General features: G+C 46.1%; 1 long non-coding RNA gene across 1 annotated transcript in view; it reads right to left on the bottom strand.

Annotated features, from left to right (window-relative positions):
• The window catches only part of LOC127935832 (uncharacterized), a 136366-nt gene that overhangs the window by 77588 nt on the left and 42416 nt on the right, over positions 1-16362 (bottom strand). The gene's annotated exons all lie outside the window — the stretch shown is intronic.

The following is a 16362-nucleotide window of genomic DNA, read 5'->3' as shown; positions in this document are numbered from 1 at the left end:
GTTGAAAGCCACACTTTTTGACCAACGACGTATACGGGAGGCTTTGACCGGTGGCGATCGGCCTTGGCCTTGGCGCGCGCCCCCACTTGGAGAAGAGTCTCACGGGCTCTAGTCCAAGTGTGGTGACACCTCTGGATGAAGGCGTGAGCGGAGGGGACCACGACTTCGGATTCCGTACTGGCAAAAACTGGTGGCTGGTAACCTAAACTACACTCAAACGGAGTAAGGCCCGTAGCTGACACTGGTAACGAGTTGTGTGCGTACTCCACCATAGAAAGTTGTTGGCTCCAAGAGGAAGGATTCTTGGAAACCAAACATCGCAATACTCTCTCCAGATCTTGGTTGGCCCTCTCTGATTGACCATTGCTTTGGGGATGAAACCCCGAAGAGAGACTAACCGTCACCCCTAATAATCTACAAAACTCTTGCCAAAATTTGGACACAAATTGGGGACCCCTGTCGGAGACCGCGTCCATCGGGAGGCCATGTAAACGAAAGACGTGATCTATGACAGCAACCGCTGTCTCCTTGGCTGGCGGTAATTTGGGCAAGGCGATAAAATGAGCCGCCTTCGAGAACCGGTCCACGACCTTCAAAACGACAGTCTTGCCCTGGGAGGGCGGGAGGGTGGGAGGGCGGTAACAAAATCTAGAGCGATGTGGTACCAGGGTCTCGAAGGGACTGACAGCGGTTGTAGTAACCCATCAGGGGGTCGGTTGGACGTCTTACCAGTGGCACAAACAGAGCAAGCCAAAACAAAACTACGGATATCACGAGCCATTAACGGCCACCAGAATCGTTGCTTAACCAAAAAACTGGTACGATTAACTCCTAGATGACAAGCTATACTGGAGCAATGACCCCACTGAATGACTTCAGACCGATACTCCTCAGGCACAAATAAGCGGTTCGGTGGGCAATTGGGCGGAGGCGTTCGGAATGTGGACGGGCGTTCGGAAAGTGGACGGGCGTTCGGAATGGTCAAAAATGTGAGATAAAGAATCAGGTTTGATGTTCTTGGAACCCAGGCGGTACGAAAGAGAAAAGTCAAAACGGCCGAAAAAAGTGCCCACCGAGCCTGCCTAGAGTTGAGTCTTTTAGCAGTTCTAATATATTCTAAGTTCTTATGATCAGTACAAACGATAAAAGGTACCCCTGACCCTTCTAGCCAGTGCCGCCATTTCCTCCAGTGCTAACTTGACTGCCAACAACTCTCTGTTACCAATGTCATAATTGCGTTCGGCAGGTGATAAACGATGAGAAAAGAATGCGCAAGGGTGAATCTTATCATCTGTGGAAGAACGTTGGGAAAGAACTGCTCCTACCCCCTCCTCTGACGCATTGACCTCCACCACGAACTGACGTGATGGATCAGGGGCAACGAGGATGGGAGCCGAAACAAAGCGACTCTTAAGTTTGGCAAATACAGCCTCCGCTGTATCACACCACCTGAACGTCGTTCTGGGGGAGGTCAAGGCGGTCAGAAGAGCGACTAGTTGGCTGAAGTTGCGAATAAAACGTAGATAAAAATTGGCGAATCCCAGAAACCTCTGTAGGGCCTTACGGGAATCTGGACTTGGCCAATCTATCACAGCCTTAACCTTGTCAGGATCCATACGCACTCCCTCAGACAAGACGATGTACCCTAAAAAGGGGACGGACTGTGCATGAAAAACGCATTTCTCCACCTTGACAAAAAGCCCATTCTCTAGCAACCTCTGAAGCACTCGTCTGACATGCTGAACGTGTTCCTGGAGAGAAGAGGAAAAGATCAATATGTCATCCAGGTAAATATATATGAATTGATCAACCATATCTCTCAGCACGTCATTGACGAGTGCTTGGTAGACCGCGGGCGAGTTGGATAGCCAAGTATCCAACTCCAAATAACCAAGTATTCAAAGTGCCCTCTGGGGGTATTAAATGCGGTCTTCCATTCATCTCCCTTCCTTATGCGGACCAAATGATAGTTTTCGGACCAAATGATGGTATTCTTTACCGTGATGTTGTTCAACCCTCGATAATCAATGCACGGTCGCAGAGACCCATCCTTCTTCCCCACAAAAAAGAACCCCGCCCCCGCTGGAGATGAGGAAGGTCTAATGAATTTGGATGCTAGAGAATCAGAAATATATTTCTCCATAGCCTCCCTCTCTGGAACAGAAAGTGAATATAACTTGCCCTTAGGCGGAGACTCACCTGGAACTAAATCTATGGCACAGTCATAGGGACGATGAGGAGGAAGAGAAGCAGCACGAGACTTACTGAACACTTCTCTCAGGTCCTGGTACTCCCTGGGCACGTTAGACAAATTCACCATCTCCTCCTGGAACACAGACACAGGTACAGACGAACACGCAGACACTAGACAAGACTTATGACAATCGTTACTCCACATGGAGATGGAATTGTGCCCCCAATCAACTCTGGGATTGTGACGTGTAAACCAAGGATCTCCGAGTACAATGGGTGCCAGGGGTGAATGCATAAGTAGGAATGTTATTGTCCCAGTGTGGTTGCCAGACGTGATGAGGGTGATGGGTTCTGTAGTAGGAGTAATGTTAGGAAGTTGTTGTCCATTTAGAGCACTGACAGAAATCTGGTGTGTAAGGGGGGTGATAGGAACGTGGAGGTGGTGAGCCAGTTCAACATCAATAAAATTACCTTCCGCCCCTGAATCCAATAAAGCCCGGGTGTCATGAGTGTTGGTTGCCCACCTTAGTCTTACCGGAAGGAGAGTAGCTGATGATGGTGAGGATGAGGTCTTCCCGGTGGAGATCCCACCCGATAGTAGCCTCATTGTTACTACCGGGCTTGGTCCTTTAAACGGGCACGAGTGAATGAAGTGGCCCGCCCCCCCGCAGTACAGGCATAGTCCTTGGGATCTCCGCCGTTCCTTCTCCTCCCGGGAAAGCCGAGCTCTCCCCACCTGCATGGGCTCCGGATCGTAAGAGGAACTGACCGTATCCAGGACTTCAGGACGTCTGGTCTCCATGCCGCGAACTGGAAGGTCTTGTTGGAAACGGCTCATCTTGCTAAGGCGAGCATCCACTCGAAGTGCTAATTCGATAAGTCCATTGAGACTAGTGGGAAGGTCCAGCATGTATATCTCCCTCTGGATATGGTCAGCTAACCCATGCAGGAATCTGTCCCACTGCTCCTCCTCATTCCATCGGCACTCTGCAGCCAGGGTGCGGAACTGGATGGAATATTCCGACACCGAACCGTGACCTTGGCGGAGATCGGCGAGTAGTCTGGCCGCCTCCCTACCCGCCTCCGCCCGATCGAAAACCTTCCTCATCTCCTCGGAGAGTGCCTGGAACGGGGCGCAGCATGAGTCTTGGTTCTCCCACACCGCCGTTCCCCAGAGAGCCGCCCTCCCAGATAATAGGGTTAGTACGAACGCCACCTTGGATCGCTCTTGGTTGAACGTCTGCGACTGTAGGGCAAAGTGCATCGAACATCGAGTAAGAAATGCTCTACAAAATTCTGGTTCACCTGAATAGCCCTCTGGTGTAGGCAGTCTCGGTTCTCGCCGCGGCTGCGGCTCTGGAGGGGAGGGTGGACTCTGCGGTGTGGGTGGCACAGTGGAGAGTCGTAGCTGTTGGATCTGCTGGGTGAGCTCGGACACCTGCGTCACAAGCGCTTGGACCGCCCTCCCTGTGATCGACATGTTCTCTTCCTGAGTGTCCATCCTCACGATACTTCGGCTGCAAACTCGTTCAATGTGGAAGCGCCTGCTACATCCATGATGGGTTCAGATCGTTCTGTTACGTAACAAAGAGACAGGATGTAATCGCAAGGCGTGTTTATTGACCAAGCTCAAAAAGTCAGAAAGTCACAGTAATTAACAGGGTAACACAGAGGCGGACACAAGGCTGATGGCACGGTGACACAGGGACCTCGGTGGGCAACGATGATGGTCCTTGCTTCGGTGATGATCCCTCGAATCCCGGTGAGTGTGCAATCCTCGTGAAGGTGAATGAATAATCCAGAGAAGGTGAAGATCCAAGACGACGACGACACAGGAAGACTCAGGCATGAACTAGGACACAGGAAACAGGTACGGGAGCACACCGGGGAGAAACAACGATCTGACAACATGAAACACCAGTTACTGAACTTATATAGGACACATACAATTGAAACCAGCTGGCGCTGCTGATCATCGCTGATCAGTGACCCCGCCCATAGACACACACATAACAACACGATAGACGAGAGAGAGAGAGTGAATTCATGAACCGTGACAATACTGTTGTGTTATCTATTGTTCACTTCACTACCCTCTTGTATCAGTCTGTTTTGTCAATAAAACCTTATTACCTCCCAATGAAATTGGGTCCTCCCTCCTAGATCCCTGACATAGGTGCTAAATTCCTGCTGCAAAATTAAATCAGCATCTCCATTAAGCTTGTCAGCAGATGGAAGCATAAAGTTCTACAAAATCTCCTGGTAGATGGCTGCATTGACTTTGGACTTGATAAAACATAATGAACCAACACCAGCAGACGTCACGGCACTCAAATTCATCACTGACTTCAGAAACTTGACACTGGACTTTGGATTCTGTCCCTCTCCAGTCTTCCTCCAGACCTTGAATTCCAAATGAAATGCAAAATTAACTTTCATCTGAAAAGAGGACTGTGAACCACTGAGCAACAGTCCAGTTCTTTTTCTCCTTATCCCAGGTGAAATGCTTCTGATGTTTTTTTTTTTTGGTTCAGGAGTGGCTTGGTTTTAGGAATGTGACAGCTGTAGCCCTTTGCTTGAAGATGTCTGAGCTTGATGACTCTTGATGCACTGACTCCGGCTTCATCCCACTCCTTGTGAAGCTCTCCCAAGTTCTTGAATCTGCTTTTGCTGACAATCTGTCACGCTGTCAGTCTCTGTTTTCCTGGGTGTTCCCTAGTGAGCTCACTTCTCCTTAGGCACTTCACCTTAGGCAATTTAATTCCTCTAGTCTGGTCCTGTCTTCACAGTAATTGCACTCCAATTAAATCGCACAGGTGCTGAAAATCCTCTGCCATTACTCTCCTTATATATAGCTGTCCTTCTCTGTTGTTTGTATGGAGTCCTTACCCTTTGTGTATCTATGTTCTCGTCTCCCGAGACTTCCTCTTACCTTCCTGTCCCTCCGAGTTCCCGTTTGATCCGGTTCCCTCTTTTTGTTTTGTTTTGTTTGTCTTCCTGGACTGTTTATTTTGTAATTACCCTTTTTGTTTATTAAACATACCTTGCTATTGGATCTTACCCTCTCCTTCTGTTTCCTAAAACCCAACCATCACAGAAGGACTCCATCAACCAAGATCCAGTGTATTTCTTTTCGTGTCTCCTCCCCAACCAGCATGGTGGAGCGGAGGAATAAATATTTAAAGTTGGCCTCTTTCTACCAAGAGGGCAATGAAGTGGGTGCCATGGCACTGGTGTTTTGGTCCCTGGCAGAGGGCATGGACTACAATGATGCGGCCCTTAAGGAATATTTTAACTCTGGACTGGATGACCTGGTTCCTCAGGAGGAACTCGATCAATTGGACACATTCGGGTTCTGGGAGTTTGAGTGCTACCTGCAGCATCGGCTTCCGTGGGATACCCCAGCCACTCCTGTCTCTGCCGGTAGGATGGTCGCCAGTCCAGAGCCACTGCCCAAGATGGTCACCAGCCCAGCGTCACTGCCCAAGATGGCCGCCAGCCCAGTGCCACAGCACAAGATGGCCATCAGCCCAGCGTCACAACACGTCATGGCTGCTGAGCCAGCGCCTCAGCACAAGATGGCCGCCAGCCCAGCGCCACAGCACAAGATGGCTGCCAGCCCAGCGCCACAGCACAAGATGACCGCCAGCCCTGGGCCACAGCACAAGATGGCCGCCAGCTTAGAGCCACAGCACAAGATGGCCGCTTGCCCAGTGCCACAGTACAAGATGGCAGATTCAACGCCTGAGTCTCCAGACAAGGTGCCACCGACTCACCATCATAGAGGGCGGAGGAGGAGGAGACAGGTGTCTACCATTCTTCAAAGCCAGGAGGACTTTCCCGAGCAGGCCGCTGCCGTCCAGGAGGACGTTCCCGAGCGGGCCGCTGCCATCCAGGAGGACGTTCCCGAGCAGGCAGCTGCCGTCCCCGAGGCGGTGCCCGAGCAGGCCGCTGCTGTCCCAGAGGCGGTGCCCGATGCTGTTCCGGAGGCCGAGGCGGTGCCCGATGCTGTTCCCAAGGCGGTGCCCGAGGCCGTTCCCGAGGCAGTGCCCGATGCTGTTCTGGAGGCTGAGGTGGTGCCCGATGCCGAGGCAGCGTCCGTTGCTGTTCTGGAGGCCGAGACGGTGCCCGATGCTGTTCCGGAGGCCGAGGTGGTGCCCGATGCCGAGGCAGTGTCCTTTGCTGTTCCAGAGGCCGAGGCAGTGCCCGAGGCCGTTCCCGATGCGGTGCCCGATACTGTTCCGGAGGCCGAGGCGGTGCCCGATGCCGTTCCGGAGTCAAGTCAGATTCCTGTTGACCTTCCCAAGTCAAGTCAGGTGCCCATTGACTTTCTAGAGTTGAGTCAGTTCCCGGGTTGACCCTCTAGAGTCGAGTCCACCCTCCTGGACTCCTTGTTTTGTGTTACACTCCTCTTGTCTCTGTCTTTCCATTTTACCTGGTTGTCCTGTCTTTGTCTCCCCATTCCAACTGGTTGTTTGTCTCTGTCTTTCCATTCTATCTGGTACTACTGTCTCTGTCTTTCCATTTTACCTGGTTGTCCTGTCTTTGTCTCTCCATTCCACCTGGTTGTTGTCTTTGTCTGTCCCTCCCCCTAGTCCGCCGCCGCTCCACCTCCCTCCTACCTCTTTTTCTGTTGGGTTTTCCTGGGTTTCAGGTGTAGCATCTGGCAGCTGCTCCGTAGGGGAGGGGGTAATGTCACGCTGTCATTCTCTGTTTTCCTGGGTGTTCCCTAGTGAGCTCACTTCTCCTTAGGCACTTCACCATAGGCACTTTAATTCCTCTAGTCTGGTCCTGTCTTCACAGTAATTGCACTTCAATTAAATCGCACAGGTGCTGAAAATCCTTTGTCATTAGTCTCCTTATATATAGCTGTCCTTCTCTGTTGTTTGTATGGAGTCCTTACCCTTTGTGTATCTATGTTCTCGTCTCCCCGAGACTTCCTCTTACCTTCTCGTTCCTCCGAGTTCCCGTTTGATCCGGTTCCCTCTTTTTGTTTTGTTTTGTTTGTCTTCCTGGACTGTTTATTTTGTATTTACCCTTTTTGTTTATTAAACATACCTTGCTATTGGATCTTACCCTCTCCTTCTGTTTCCTAAAACCCAACCGTCACACAATCTTCCCAAGGCTGAAGTCATCCCTGTTGCTTATGCACCTTTTCCTACCACACTTTTTCCTTCTAGTCAACTTTCTATAGATATATTTTGATACAGCACTCTGTGAACAGCCAGCCCTTTCAGCAATGACCTTCTGTGGCTTAACTTCCTTGTGGAGGGTGTTGATGATTGATTGTCTTCTGGACAACAGTCAAGTCAGTAGTCTTTCCCATAATTGTGGTTGCATGTTCTGAACTAGCCCAGGAGGTACCCAGTATTTATACTCATAATTAATAAAACTAATCAAGCTCAAAATGGAATATTCAAATTTGTTGAGATACTGAATTTTTTATTTTCCTAAGCTGTAAGTCGTAACAAACAGAATTAAAACAAAAAACAAAAGTTTACTTTTTAAAATTAAATTACAAAAATAAAGAATTTTTCTTTTAAGTAGTCAAGGATGAATTTTGTTTGAGCAAAATGGTGCCAATGACATTACAATGAGTCACACAATATCAAATGTCAATATTCTATTCTACCATCTTCTGAATTGCTGAAAATGGTGAACTTAGGTTTGTTGGGTTCAGTATAATGCCACCTTTATACTCTAAAACATCTATAAAGGATGCATTATATATTAATTACCTTATTAAAATTGAAAAGAGTGACCATTTTAGAGGTTTCACACACAGGCCTCTGTTCGGGCTAATACAGGGTTGTTTATGATCAAAGTTATGATCAAAGTTATACAACTCCAATTTAAGTTACTTTTGGGTGCAATAACTTTTACATCGAATGCAAAGTCTGTGTTTTAGCAAAACAAGTTACATGACATAGGCTAAATTGTTTACATCTCTGGTTCACCCCAAACAATGATAAAACCTTACAGTATTCTCACAAAATCATGTATTCCATAAGTATGTAATCATGTCAGTGCAATTTAGACAAGTCCAATGGATTCATAGACCCAGAAAACATGGGGTCAGACACCAAGATTACTTGACTAAGTCAAATAATGGAGTTAGGATATTTTAAGGGCTCCCTGCCCATTTTGGAAGCCATTTTGAAAATTACACCTTTCTAGTGGTCAAACTTTGGTAAACTTTTAGTATGTTATTAAGGACACCTAATACTACAAAAAACAGCTGAGAAACCTTTTGTTAGCATTTTTTTTTTTTTTGGGTTAGGTATTTTATTTTCATATATGCAGCCGTCTACTTGCCAAGTACGAAACTGACTTCTGTGTGACCTTTGTCAGTTTCCACCTTTAAGTGGCCAACTGCTGCAATTGCCTTTACCGAGGCGTCAGAAAAGACGCATAGCTCTGTAGCTTTGACCCTAGTCAGTGAACATGTAGAATAGGTGCTACTGATGTTCAGATGATTAAGACCTTGCAGTGAGTCCTGCCACCGTTGCCACTTCTCAAATTTCTCTGGAGGCAGGGGATTGTCCCAATCTGTACCTTGAGACACTAGTTCTGATAGAAGGAGCCTGCCCTCAACCATCACAGGCGCAAGGAAGCCTAAAGGATCAAACACGCTGTTGATGGTTGAGAGCACGCCTCTGTGCGTGAAGGGTTTCTGAGGCTCTGGAATGTTAAAGGATGAATGTATCCTTTGCCCTATCTCAGGCTACACCCAGACTGCGCTGGATGGGTAAGTCGTCAACTGCAAGGTCCAGAGTCTCCATGCCCCTGGCTCGATCCTCTTTAGGAAAGGCATTTATACCATCGACCTTGTTTGATGTGATCTTGTGGAGCTTTATGTTGTAACCTGCCAGCAGATTTTGGGCTCTCTTTAGAAAATCAACTGCTTCAACCTCAGTCGGAAAAGACCGCAAGGCATCATCCACATAGAAGTCTTTCTTAATGAATTCACAGACATCCCTGCCGAAATCCTTCTCTCCCTCCTGTGCAGCTCTCCTCAACCCGTAGGTTGCAACAGCAGGTGATGGGGAGTTTCCAAACACATGGACCCTCATTCGGTAATCCACCACTTCACTTTCAGGGTTGTTGTCCTTGAACCACAGAAAGCGCAAAACATCTTGATGCTCTTCCTCCACCAAAAAGCAATAAACATTTGCCTAACGTCCGCAGTTATGGCTACTGGTTCCTTCCTGAACCTAAGAAGAACTCCCAGAAGACCATTGTTGAGATTGGGCCCTGAAGCAAGACCTCGTTCAGTGAGACACCCTCAAAGCCAGCACTTGAGTCAAAAACTACCCTGATTTTACCGGGCTTGTGTGGGTGGTAGACTCCAAAAATGGGAAGGTACCACACCTCTCTTCCCTCTGATGGTGGTGCCAACTCTGCATGGTTGTTATCCAAAATCCCTTGCATAAACTCCAGGAAGTCTTCCTTCATGCTTGGTCTCTTCTGGAAAGCTCGCTGCAATGACATAAGCCGTTGCTGTTCCTGGCGCCTGTTGTTAGGGAGTGGCTTCCTTGGGTTTCGGAAGGGCAAGGGTGCCACCCAGCTGCCACTTTCATCCTTAACAAACCCCTTGTCCATTTGCTGTAGGAAGGTCAAGTCGTCGATTGAAGGTGCTAAGTGATGATCTTTTTCAGTCCTTTGGAAGATTGTTGCACCAAGGAGGTCCTCTTGCTGCTCCACAGAATGAGGCCAAGGTAAGGAGATGTTCTGATGAAGAGACTGACTTAATTCCTCCTTAACTTTGACAAGGTTCTCACAAGGAAGCATATAACTGGGACGGCTATTGTCCATGATACATGTTTTAAATGTGTTTACTTCTGTAGGGGTGTGGGCTCCACCCAGGCAGATGTCACAGACAATGACCCAGCCAAGATCATGCTTCTGGGCAAATGGAGCATTGTCTGGGCCATTAAACTGCAGACGAACCTTGTGGACCTGGAGAATGTCCCTTCCTAACAGGAGCAAGATGTCTGCAGCGTCATCGAGAGCAGGTATTTGGTCAACCATAGATCGCATGTGGCTGTGGTGGTACGCTGCTTCTGGGGTTGGGATTTCTGCTCTATTGTTTGGGACATTATTACACTCTATTAGAGTTGGAAGGGCGATACTTAGCTCTCCTGTGTGTGGCTCAACCATGAAACCATGAGCTCTTCTACCGGTCACCTTGACAACTCCAGCACATGTAATCAGGATGTATGGAATTCGTGGTCCTTGTATTTGGAAGGCATCAAAGAATTCCGTCTTGAGACGTTACTTTGATCATCTAAGATCACGTACATCCTTTTACTCTTCTCTGGTTGACCTTCAGGATAAACATTAACCAGACATATCTTCGAGCACAACTTTCCTCTGAAGCCTTTACCACAAACTTGTGTACACAGTGGTTTAGCCGCTAGGATTTGTTCATCATTAGGTGTGGTGACTGGCTCCCCGCCATGAACCTTAGAAGGGCTATTTTCTTTGGAACCTTTTTGCTCCTTGTAAGATATCAGATCCTTTGACTCTCTTGGAGCAGGGCCAAAGTGCATAGCAGCCACATGACGTTCACTTCCGCACTCTGCACATTATATAGAAGCGCCACAGTTCTTGGCCTGATGGGAGACTGAAGCACAGCAGCGAAAACACACTCCCTTATCCCTGAGTAATTTCTTCCTGTCATCCAAGAGCATAGCTCGAAAACTCTTGCACTTCTTAAGTGCATGTGTTTTTTTATGTATGGGACATTGCATGTTCACGTCTTCTGTTTGGTTCCCCTCTCTTTCCGTAGTCATTTCCTCGTTGCTCACACTTGTCTTGTGCACAGAAACAGGGTTCTTGTAATTGAGATTCCCCATTCTCTCCTTTCTCAGGGCTGGTGCAACTGTATTGGTCACATAAAAACTTGGATCGTTTCTTGCCCTGGCTTGTCTCCTTACACAATCAGAGAAGACTGAAAATGGTGGGAAATGTACCCTGTGATCTTCCTTATATTTTGATCCTACTGTCATCCATTTATCCTGTAAATGGAAGGGCAATTTTTATACAATGGGACTTACACCTCTTGCCCTGTCCAGATAAGCTAATCCTTGGAGATAACCATCTTACTTAGCAGCTTCAAGTTCACACAGTAAATCCCCAAGTTCTCGAAGTCTGTGGTTATCATGGTTGCCTATTCTTCGGAAGTTGTCCAGTTTTGCGAACAAAGCCTTCTCTATGGCTTCTGGAGCTCCATAAAGTTTATCCAGTCTTTCCCAAATGAGGTTGAGACCCATCAAATCAATTTGTTCGTGGGCAGAGATATCAAGTCATGACACTTATAAATGTTGACTTCCAGCCAAGGAAGTTTTCTGGCCGATCATCAAATTTGGTCAAACCCCCTGAAACCAGCTGACTTCTTATTAAGAACTTAGCCAAGTCTGATGTATTTCTATTTAGGTCCTGACTAAGAAATCGATTAGGAGTATAGTGGCTGAACACTTGCTGCTTTTTATGATCGAAAGTATCAACTTGTTGCCTTTCTTAAACTTTGATTTTTTGATGTAGGCTTTGGAATTGCTGACTGGAACGCTGCTGGCTATTTAGCTTAGGGGTATGTTGGTAGCTATCTGGCTGACATAACTCAGAGTGATGGAGATGTGCCTGATGTGGGCTTGAGTGTTTTGGCATCGCACAATCTCCATAAGAGTGGTGTGGTTTAAGACTCAGGGTCTCAAATGCTTTACAAATGGATCTGCCTTCTTTATCCAACGTTAACAGGGCAGATGGTCTCTGTTGGCTTATATCAAACTGCTCATCTGGGTGAGATTCATCCCTTTGTGAGTGCCTTTCCACATATTCACTCACTTTGTCTTGTGGACTTTGCGATGGTAATGACTCAATGTCCTGCTGGCTCCTGTGAGAGCTTAATTCGACAGCAGCATTTTCCATGACAATGGCCTTCGCTATAGCTGCCTCTGCTTCTGCTTCCTGCTTGAGCGCATCTAATTCTGCCTTTAGACGAGCTTTTCCCATTTTAATGTTCATTTCCCTTCTGATGAAGGAGGCTCTGGCTTTCGCTGCTTCCGCCTCTGCCTGTTTCACACCTTCAAAATAAAGGCATTCTACATTAAACAGTCTCTTGTAACTTTCTTAATTACACCACACTTACCATAGCATGGATATTCAAATACTGTTCTAAGGAGGGGCTCTCGTGGTAATCTGATAGAGCAGCTCATAGATGGAATAGTGCATCTCAAAACAATATGTCTGAAAGTCATCAACTCTATCTGTGGAAATAATGCTGGTGCGCTCTGGGGAAAAGACAGAGTTCTCAGTCTCATATGAGAGGAGGACTCTGAATTCAGAGTAGCACACTCATAGGCGACCCTTCTTGGAAAAGGGGATCACTGCCATACTACCATGAGAATCGGCCAAATAGCCCCTCATGCTTGAAGTGTATAACCAAATACACACTGGCTGAATGGAGCCCAAGGAACCAAGGTCTAATAATCTCAAGAAAGGGAATGAGGCATAGCGTGTAACCCTTACCATAAAGTATTTCAGAAAGTGCACAGAGTCTTTCATGCACACAGACCACCATGTGGTTTTCAGAAAGTATACAGAGCTTAGCGTGTGTACCTAAAGGTTCCTTAGCATCGCAGAGGTGCTGAATCGCACAGGAGAGGCAAGTTAAAATTTTACAAACCTCTGGCGAGGGGAGCATATACAAGAAGACTTCTGTAACTGTAACTCACAGAGTTTATTAGTAGACACATAACCACCAGCAATTTAATACACATAAGTATATACAGAAGGGTTACATACTCATACACTCTCCTGTGCTGGAGCCCCGCTCAAGGGGCACCTCCTTTTAGTCCGGACCATCAGTAAGGTGGTTGCTATAAACATAGAACCAGCAAAACACATCATAGGTGGGGCAAAGGAGACTGTTATGCGAGAGGTTTCTACCTAACCTCTATCAGGTAGAGAGCTCGTGGTTACAGGGGAATTAAGAAGGGAAAGATAAAATCAGAAGTTAGAAATCCCCAAAGGGAATCAGTAGATATCTAGGTATCGCTCTGATTCGTACGAGAACGTTGCCTTGTCTGAATCACATCCCTTAGGTTCTGTTTACCTCATCGTCACCCACGATTCCTCTTACCCCTGCCAGCAAGTGAGGGAGGAGCGCGAGTCACGACACTAGCCTTCTGTGCCCGTCTTTGATCCTTAGATTGAGACAGGCCAGGACCCCTATGTTGTTCAGGCTCAGACCTGGACCCTTGTGGAACGAAGGATCTGAAAGCAGCGGAGTGTGCTTTCATCTCCATGAACTTCTCGATCACCGCCCCAACGGAAATACCGGAAATAACCTACCTAACATTGTTCGGGAGGCAGACACACTCTTGCAGTTTAAATCTAGATCAAAAGACCATTTTCTTTAACCTTGCTTACACTGAGAGACTGCACTCAGAGGAAACCTTCCAAAAAAGGCACAAATAGAGGAAGCGATCAGCCACCTGCAACTTGCTGCTGTCGAGAGTGTGGAACTGGTGGACGGGCTGTCTTTGGGTCTGCTGGATGCGGCTAACGGACACGGACAGCTGCAGGAGTCACAGCGGGAGGTGTCTGGTGTGAACGTGGCTGTAAACTCAAGAACCAGCGAATATCGGGTGCCGAGGCGGACGAGTATGCAGCTGCAGTGTGCTGCTGAGGCTGAAATACCTAACGCCAGTAGACACCAGGCGCTGGAGGGGACGAGGACGGGAAGACTGTGGGCAACGGAGTCTCTGGCACCTGGAGGACATACAACACTGACGGGACTGCTACCCGGGGGAGGTGAGGATGTAAGAAGTAACAACTTTGTCTTCACTGAGGAACAAATATCCGTTTTTGCATCGAATGGTTTGCATTGTTTTCATTTAAACATTCGCAGCCTATTGCCAAATATCACGGAGGTACGTGAGCTGGCCAGGAATATTAAGGCAAGTATACTATGTTTTTCAGAAACATGGTTAGATTCTTATATTACTGACTCCGAAGTTGAAATTAAAAACTTTGTTATCGTTCGCAAAGACCGGAACAGACAAGGGGGTGGAGTTTGCATATTTGTGAGGTCAGATATTGATTTTAATATAAGGCAGGACCTGGTCAATGTTAACCTTGAAGCTGTGTGGATTGATATTTTGCTTCCAAAAAGCAAACCAATTTTGTGTGGTGTTGTTTATAGACCTCCAAACCAAAATGACTTCATCCAAACCTTGGAATACGTTACTGCAGGCTGTCATGATTTTTTAAACCAGGAAGTCATTTTAATGGCAGATAATAATATTGATGTTTTGAATATAGAAGGTCCACTATACAATGGCTTTTGTGATTTTCTAAAAATGCATGGTCTAACTCAATTAATTAGCGTTCCAACCAGAATAACTGAGCATAGCCAAACTGCTATTGACCACATCATTGTATCTGACACAAGTAAAATCCTACAAAGTGGTGTCATTGTGTATGGAATTAGTGACCATTTTTTAACCTACTGTACCAGGAAAGTCAAGAGAGCTCAGATTAAATGTCACAAATCTGTGAAGAGCAGAAGTTTAAAAGGGTATAATGTTAATAATTTTCAGGACATACTTAATAATATCAAATGGGTGGAAATTACTAACATATGTGACGTTGATACAGCATGGGATTGTTTTCAATCTATTTTTTTGAAAATACTTGACAAGATAGCCCCATTAAAAGAGACCAGGATTAAACAAGGATCACAGCCTTGGATAAATAATGATATTTTGGACACCATTTACTTGAGGGATAAAATCTTAAGTGAGTTTAAAAGAACGAGACTGCCTATTCTTTTTAAAGAATATAAAGTTCTTAGAAATAAGGTTCAGCGAATGGTGGATGAGGCGAAAAAGGATTTTTTTTATGTCTAAAATTGAGGAGCATAAAAAGGAACCCAAGAAATTATGGTCAACTCTTAGGCCTTTGGGGATAAAAGAGAACCCTAAGCAAAAACAAGGTAATAGGCCTAGATATTAATGGGTCCATATGGTATGATAAAAAAGTAAGTAATCTGGTGCAGAAGCTTCCATCTGCGTCAGGTGTTTTTAGTGATCCACAGAGAGTGCATAAGTTTTATGAAGAAAAGGGAGTTCAGCCTAACACTTTTTATTTCAAACAAGTAACAGAGGAGCTGGTACTAAAAAAACTCAAAGGCCTAAAGCTTTCCAAGGCTACTGGGTTTGGCAACACCCCTGCTAGATTTCTTAAGGATGCGGCTGAAATAATCACTCCTGTTATAACTTATCTTATTAATTTATCTATTAAAAAAAATAATTTCCCCAGTAAATTTAAGGTGGCAAGAGTGATACCTTTATATAAAAAGGGGCCCAAATCTGATCCTGGAAATTTTCGCCCTGTATCTATCTTGTGTTCAATATCAAAAATTGCGGAAAGGATAATTTATGAGCAAATAGACAGTTATTTAGCAGAACATATCCTTTTATTTGATTTCCAATCAGGTTTTAGAAAGGCCCATTCCACTGATACCTGTCTGCTTTATCTTACATACTTTATTAGGAAAGAGGTAGAAAAGGGGAATTATTGTGGCATGGTGTTAATAGACCTTCAAAAGGCCTTTGATACGGTTCAGTATGATGTCCTTTTGAACAAACTAAAAGCCCTAGGATTTTCTCCTGCATCTCTTCATTGGGTAAGGTCATACCTGGTGGGCAGAGAACAGGTGGTAGATGTGGAAGGGTGCTTGTCCTCACCACTTAAATTAACTTGTGGAGTCCCCCAGGGGAGTATTTTGGGTCCTCTTTTTTCTATTATATGTCAATGATATGTCGTCAGCTATAAACTGTGATTTGTTTTTATTTGCAGATGACTCAGCTTTTCTAGTCTCTCATAAAGACAAATCAGAGGTGGAAAGGCTACTTAGTTCAGAACTTGTTAACCTCAGGGTTTGGCTAACAGGCAACAAGTTGTCGATTCACCTTGGCAAAACAGAATCAATTCTTTTTGGGTCCAGAGATAAACTGAAAAAGACTATGGGGTTCAGGGTAGTCGTAGGTATTGTTGAAATTACAGCCAAGGAAGCAGTTACTTACTTGGGCTGTATATTAGATAACAAACTATCAGGGGAGCTTATGGCTCGAAAAATAATCTCAAAGGTAAGCCAAAGGA

Source organism: Carassius gibelio, chromosome A19 (genome assembly GCF_023724105.1).
Source record: "Carassius gibelio isolate Cgi1373 ecotype wild population from Czech Republic chromosome A19, carGib1.2-hapl.c, whole genome shotgun sequence".
Lineage (NCBI taxonomy): Eukaryota > Metazoa > Chordata > Actinopteri > Cypriniformes > Cyprinidae > Carassius > Carassius gibelio.
The sequence above is the reverse complement of the archived record's forward strand: the minus strand, read 5'-3'. Positions and strand labels throughout refer to the sequence as shown.